We start from the raw sequence: 6,603 nt of genomic DNA on the forward strand, positions 1-6,603 counted from the left end.
AAAAGCATCTAGGGTTTTTTGGAATTGTTGGAGAAAAGCAATGCCGATTTGACATTGTGGTTTTTTCTGGGGTGAGATAATTTTGCATACAGAATTAATTTGAAGTGCAGAGGAAATACAAATTGCAATCGCAATTATTAAGAATAAAAACAATTCTCGTATGAAAAAGCAGGTAAATATCGGTTACGAACATTTATTCGATGTTGGACCCCCGGACCTTCCTAGAACGATTAGTGTGTTTAGCAATACAGTGCATAGTGATTTCTTCTCAAATTAACAATACCGGGCGAATCTGCTACCACTACGGTCCGAACGACGCGCAATATTTCGCCGAAGACGTTTCCTAAGCTACCAATTTGTTAGAAGATATCATACTGCCGCTGTTGTTCAGCCTCCTCATTCTGGAAGTGTTTCCAGAAAATCTTACGGTGGTTGTGAGTACTTTAGCTGCCACAAGAGACGGAGTCGTCATCGCGAGTTGCAGCAGTTGCCTCCGACTTTTCCTGGCGTTATCTGAAAATCGGAAATCTCCAACCGCCAACTCATCGTGTACCTAACCCGTTCTCTCCTTACAGCAACCACGAACAAAACGTATTTATCTATACTCAAATTTTTTCACAGATTTTTATATTAATCAGGCAAAATTTTTTAAAATATATGCATCTATGCAAAAAATCAGAAGAGCGTCTAAATGCAGTACCTGTCTTATCTATGTCAAAGCCAGAAGTCAAGTTAGTTAATTAATTAAGAATGTTTTACGACGCAGCAGTTCAGCACTGTTACGCTGTTTTACTGGCTATTCACGCCCCGGTCGGTTACCTGCCGTATAAGTTTCGGTGCGAACACGAGCGGTAACATATGGTGGCATGTGGAACGTGGCTTAGCTGTGAGTAATTGAAAGTGTTCTTAACTATCCGTAATAAAGCATACGGCCCGTGATCTCTTAACAGCCATTGCTCTCAGTCAATTCCGTCATCATTCGCTTTTCTAAATGATCAGCAATTCCAATCAGTTCATTATCAAATTCATGGAGAAAGGTGAACGAGAAATCGCTTGTAATGTAACAGCCCAGGTGATATTTGCTCAATTGTGTTCAACAGCGCTTTCAGGTACGAATGTTCACTGTTGTTGTCACATTATATCGTCGGATGCATACTACCTACCTGGAGGACGACTTCAAGCCAATTCCAAGTACTGCAACCCTAAATTAAAATAACAGACAACTGTTTGCTTTCAAGAATTCAACTAACAAGAGGCTTGATTGAGAGGAGGGACCGCATTACCATCTTCGGCGGCGAAACAGTTTCGGACACATAATTCAGAATTTTGGCCTTCTCTAACCCATCTTCTCGAGCCACTGAATAGACGATTTCTATCCTCTTTCTAACTTTACATAAGGCAAAAATTTCATAGGATTTTTTGCTAGGTCGTTTGGCAAAAATTCACTGCTTCTCGTACCGTTCTCCTCACGGTCATTTTGGCTTAACTCCATTCTGTTTGTCTACAAGGCTTTGTCTTCGCTTGGTCAGAGATGAAGCTCTCTTTGTTTACGCAGAAACTTTCCGACATGGCTGCTGAACCACTACGGGTCTTTTCCACTCCTCACAACATTCCTCGGCTACACTTGTGCTAAGCTTACTTTACAATAGTTTATCGTTTTACCTGTTTGTGATGCGTATCTGGTGATGAATACTTAGAAACTCCGGAATTTTTCTCCTATCACTCTCGCTAACCAAAAATATTTTCCTTCATTTTTGGCATTCCTTGTAAAGCTCTTAGTCACTAGTGCTGTAACAAACAGCCTTCTAATCTTCCATCCTCTCCGAGACGTTAAGTCATTCGAAAACATCGGTTCTGTCAGTTACTAGTTTAGTTGTGACAGGAATTCGGTAGCAGAAAAAGTAAGAGAAGGGAAAACTGTAGGCGAACATGGACTGAGGAAAAAGAGATGAGAGAGGAAATCTTCTGACAGAATTTAGCACAATGTATAATTTAATGTTCGCTAACATTTAGTTGAAGAATCGTACCAGAAAGTTCTATAGCAGAAGATATGTGAAGACACCAGACGGTTTCAGATTGATTATGTACTGGTAAGACAGAGATTTTGGAACCACAGTTTAAACTGTAAGACATATCCAGAGCCATATATGGGCTCTGATCATGATTTATTGTTCACGAACTGTAGTTCAAAACTGAATAATTTCGCAAAAAGGTTGGAAATGATGGAGATGTGACGTAGATAAGTTGAAACAGCTAGAGTCTATTGAAAATTTCGAATGTAGCTTTAGGCAACGATTGACTGAAACTGAGGAAAAGAATACACTACAAGACTAACGCGTAGCTTTAAGAGATCAAAGAGTGGAAGGGAGCAGAGGATCTGGTGGATAGAAAGACAGGGCCGAAGAAATCGTTGCACATCACAGGAGATACTGAATTTAGCTGATGAAAGGAGAACATATAAAAAAGCAAAAAATAACGCACGTGAAAAGGGGAAGAAACGTCTAAAAAATAAGACTGACGGGACACGCAAAATGGTGGAGGAGGAGCGGGCAGAGGACAAATTTAAGTCTATAGAATTTATACGACAAGGAGAAACATAGATTCCGCCAACAGGAAATTCAAGCAGCTGTATGAATATCAAGAGCTTGGATGGAAAATAAGTACTAAACCTAAAAGGGAAAGCTGAAAGATGGAAGTAATACATATAGGGACTAGACAAGGGAAGTGAGTTGAAGGCACTATCATAGAAAGCCAGGGGGATGTAAATGAAAATGAGGTGGGGGGTTTGATACTGAAAGACCTAAGCAGAAACAAGGCCCTTGCATTTGCAGACAGAACTGTTGATATTCTTAGGAGAGACAGCAACGACAGAACTATTCCACCTCGTGCATATGATGTAGGAGACAGGTGAATTATCCTTAGCCTTCAAGAAGATTGTCATAATTCCAATTTAAAAGAAAGCAAATGGTGTCGTATGAATATTACCGTACTATCATTTCAGTAAGTCCTGGTTGCAAAATACTGATACGAATTACATACATAAAAAAGGAAAAACTGAGAGAATCCGAGTTCGGCGAATATCATTTCGGGTTCCGGAGAAATGTACGAACACGTAACGCTGTACTGACCTCATGTCGTATCTTAGAAGATAGATTAAGGGGAGGCAAACCTACATTTATAGCATTTGTAGACGTGAAGAAAGCTATTGACAACGTTGACTGGAATACATTCTTTGAAATTCTGCGGGTCGTGGGTGTGCAACAGAGGGAGCGAGAGGTTATTTACAACTTCTACGGAAGCAACGGCTGTTATAAGCGTCGAAGAGCACGAAAGGGAAGGAACAGTTCAGAAGGAAGTGATACAGAGTTCGTAGCCCTTCCCCGATGTTGTCCGGCCTGTACAGTGAGCAAGCTGTGAAGGAAAGCAAGGATGAATTTGGAAAGAGAATTAAAAGTTCAGGGAGAACATATAAAAACTTTGCGGTTTGCTGATGACATTGTAAGAGATGTTTCCGGAAAGTAAGTAGAGAAAGAAAACGACTTGGAAGCGCAGTCCAACGAAGTGGACAGTCTCTTCCTAGCCGGATATGAGATAAACACGAGCAAAATCAAAAGAAGTGTGATGGAATGTTGTCGAATTAAATCAGGTGAGGCTGAGGGAATCACATTTGCAAATAACTAACCAAGAGTAGGAGATGAAGTCTGCTGTTTCGGAAGTAAAATAAATGATGATGGCAGAATTAGAGAGGATATGAAGGTATCTGTCTAGAGTGTAACTGTGTATGGAAGTGAAAAGCGCACGATAAGTAGTTGAGACAAGAAGAGATACAGATGCATTTGAAATAAGAAGTCGTCAGTTTAGTATTTGAGTTATGCGTTGGGAGTAAAAAGTGCAGAGGGAGTCCAAGAAACGGATACGGTTAGCAAGTTGAAATGGATGTTAGTTGTAGTCTTTATTCGGAGATGAAGAGGCGTGCACAGAATAGAGCAGTGTGGAGAGCTGCATCGAACCAGTCTTCCGACTGAAGACCGCAACGCGCTACCTCTCTGTCAACGCGTAGTGATTTCCTAACGAGACATTCAGAAGAATTTCCCACGATTGCCTTTATCTTGTAACTATTCTAACTGCGTGAGTCTTCTATTCTAAAGACGGAAAGTAGCAGTCTCCCTCTACTATAATAACCTGATCAGGAAACATACACGTGTTATTTTTTTCTTGTTGTCTCCGAAGCTCTTGTGGCCAACGGTCTTGCCGCAGTGGTAACACCGGTTCCCGTCAGATAACCGAAGTAAAGCGCTGTCGGGCTGGGCTAGCACTTGGATGGGTGACCATCCGGTCTGCCGAGCGCTGTTGCCAAGCTGGGTGCACTCGGCCCTTGTGAGGCAAATTGAGGAGCTACTTGATTGAGAAGTAGCGACTCCCGTCTCGGAAACTGACATACGGCCGTGAGAGCGGTGTATTGACCACATGCCCCTCCATATCCGCATCCAATGACGCCTATGGGCTGAAGATGACACGGCGGGCGGTCGGTATCGTTGGGCATTCATGGCCTGTTAGGGAGGAGTTTAGTTTAGAAGCTCTTGAGGCACGTGGCTTGTAGGAACTTCCTATTGCAGCGAATCATGCTTACTTTTACCCCGGTTATTTCACAACAGGCATATGTAAAAAAAAAAAAAAAAACACTCCGTCTTCAGGCCACAAGTGGCCCATCGGGACCATCAGACCGCCGTGTCATCCTCAGGTGAGGATGCGGATAGGAGGAGCGTGTGGTCAGCACACCGCTCTCCCGGTCGGTATGATGGTATTCTTGACCGGAGCCGCTACTATTCGGTCGAGTAGCTCTTCAGTTGGCATCACGAGGCTGAGTGCACCCCGAAAAATGGCAACAGCGCATGGCGGCCCGGATGGTCACTCATCCAAGAGCCGGCCGCGCCCGACAGCGCTTAACTTCGGTGGTGTGACGGGAACCGGTGTATCCACTGCGGCAAAGCCGTTGCCCCACCTATAATAACCTCACAAGATATTATTGAATTCTTTGTAAACACGTAGCCATCCATATATGTGTGTTTGTAAAAGTGCAGCAAATGTACCATGTCAAAATGTTTCTTCAAGTGTGCAGTTTAATAGAAAGTGTGCATTTGTACATAAACGTTCACCAGACCCAAACCCCTACTACTAGAAGAAGTAATTTTCGATTTATCATAGTTTCATAAAGTTATGTTTCATAACGTGTCATTGTGTAATGTAACACTGTGATTTTCCCAGGCACAGAATTAAACGAAATGTAACGTTGATGTAGACTGTGGAAGCACCTGAAGACGAGCCCCCTGGGCTCGAAGTGCATCGTGCATTTCAGTAAAAACACGGTTTGTGGCTGAAGGCGCTTGTTCTTTATTGTTAGTTAAGTATCTGGTCCCTGCCGTTGGATTAGGGTTCGAGCAACCTTTCACATATTACGAAAAATAAAGTAGGGATTATTTCAGAGGGAAATACTGTGTCCTCTGCGAGTTCTCGAGTCTCGTTTCCAGTCGGCAGCCCGCCTTTAATAATGGGGCGGGGTTGAAAGGGGGGGGGAGAAGGGGTGGATGAGGGGTGAGGCTAGCGAGCGGCAAGTTCAGTGGCTGTCTCTGCCCGTCGCTGAGCCGCGGTGTTCCTCTGCCACTTGAACCACTTGGGCGAGTACGCGGGCGAACAAAGGGCCCTCACAAAAGCGTTTATATTCCCCATTAATTCCTTAAGTACCAAGTCAGGCGAGAGCGAGCAGTCGTCCTCTCAGACAGGGTGGCTGCGAGCGGCCTGGCGTTGCGGACCAAATGGGGAGCGCGCTGGAGACGAGACGAACTGGAGGCAGGCGGCCGCCGCGCCGTCCAGGACACGCAAAGCGGGACGCCTGCCAGGCGAAGAGGACCAGCAGGGTACACTGGGGAATCGCAGGCACCGGGGGCGGCGCCTGCAGTATCGGTCGCTTGCTTCTATCCCACCGCTCAGGGGCGATTAACCAATCGATCTCAACCAGTATTTCAGCGCCGACGTGAAATTCTGCTACGGAAAATAAACTGCGAGAGCTCACAAGTGCGAGAATTGCCCCACAATCAGCTTAACAGCTCATGTGCACAAGTTGCTAACAAGGATAATATACAGAAGAATGCAATAGAAAATTGAGGATGTGATAAATGACGGTCAGTTTGGCTTCAGAAAAGTTTAAAGCATCCGAGAGGCAATTCTAACTTTGCGCTTGATAGCGGAAGCAAGACTAAAGAAAAATCAAGACACACTCACAGGATTTGTGCTGCTGGAAAAAGCGTTCGACGGTGTAAGATGATACAAGATGCTCGAAATTCCGAGAAAAATAGAGGTAAGCTACACGGAGAGACACGTAATATACAATATGTACAAGAGCAAAGAGAGTGGACGACCAAGAAAGAAGTCTTCGGATTAAAAACGGTGTAAGACAGAGATATTGTCCTTCCCCCGGACTGTTCAGTCTGTACATCGAAGAAGCAATGATGGAAATAAAAGAAAGATTTAGGAGTTCAATTAAAATTAGAGGTGAAAAGATATCAATGATCCGATTCGCTAAATGACATTGCCATCCTGAGTGAA

The 6,603-nt window shown here is 43.9% G+C and overlaps 1 pseudogene; it reads left to right on the forward strand.

Annotated features, from left to right (window-relative positions):
• The first annotated feature begins 4,238 nt into the window (after positions 1–4,238).
• Positions 4,239–4,356, forward strand: LOC126482424 (5S ribosomal RNA; annotated as a pseudogene).
• Positions 4,357–6,603: the final 2,247 nt, after the last annotated feature.

This window comes from Schistocerca serialis, chromosome 5 (genome assembly GCF_023864345.2).
Source record: "Schistocerca serialis cubense isolate TAMUIC-IGC-003099 chromosome 5, iqSchSeri2.2, whole genome shotgun sequence".
NCBI lineage: Eukaryota > Metazoa > Arthropoda > Insecta > Orthoptera > Acrididae > Schistocerca > Schistocerca serialis.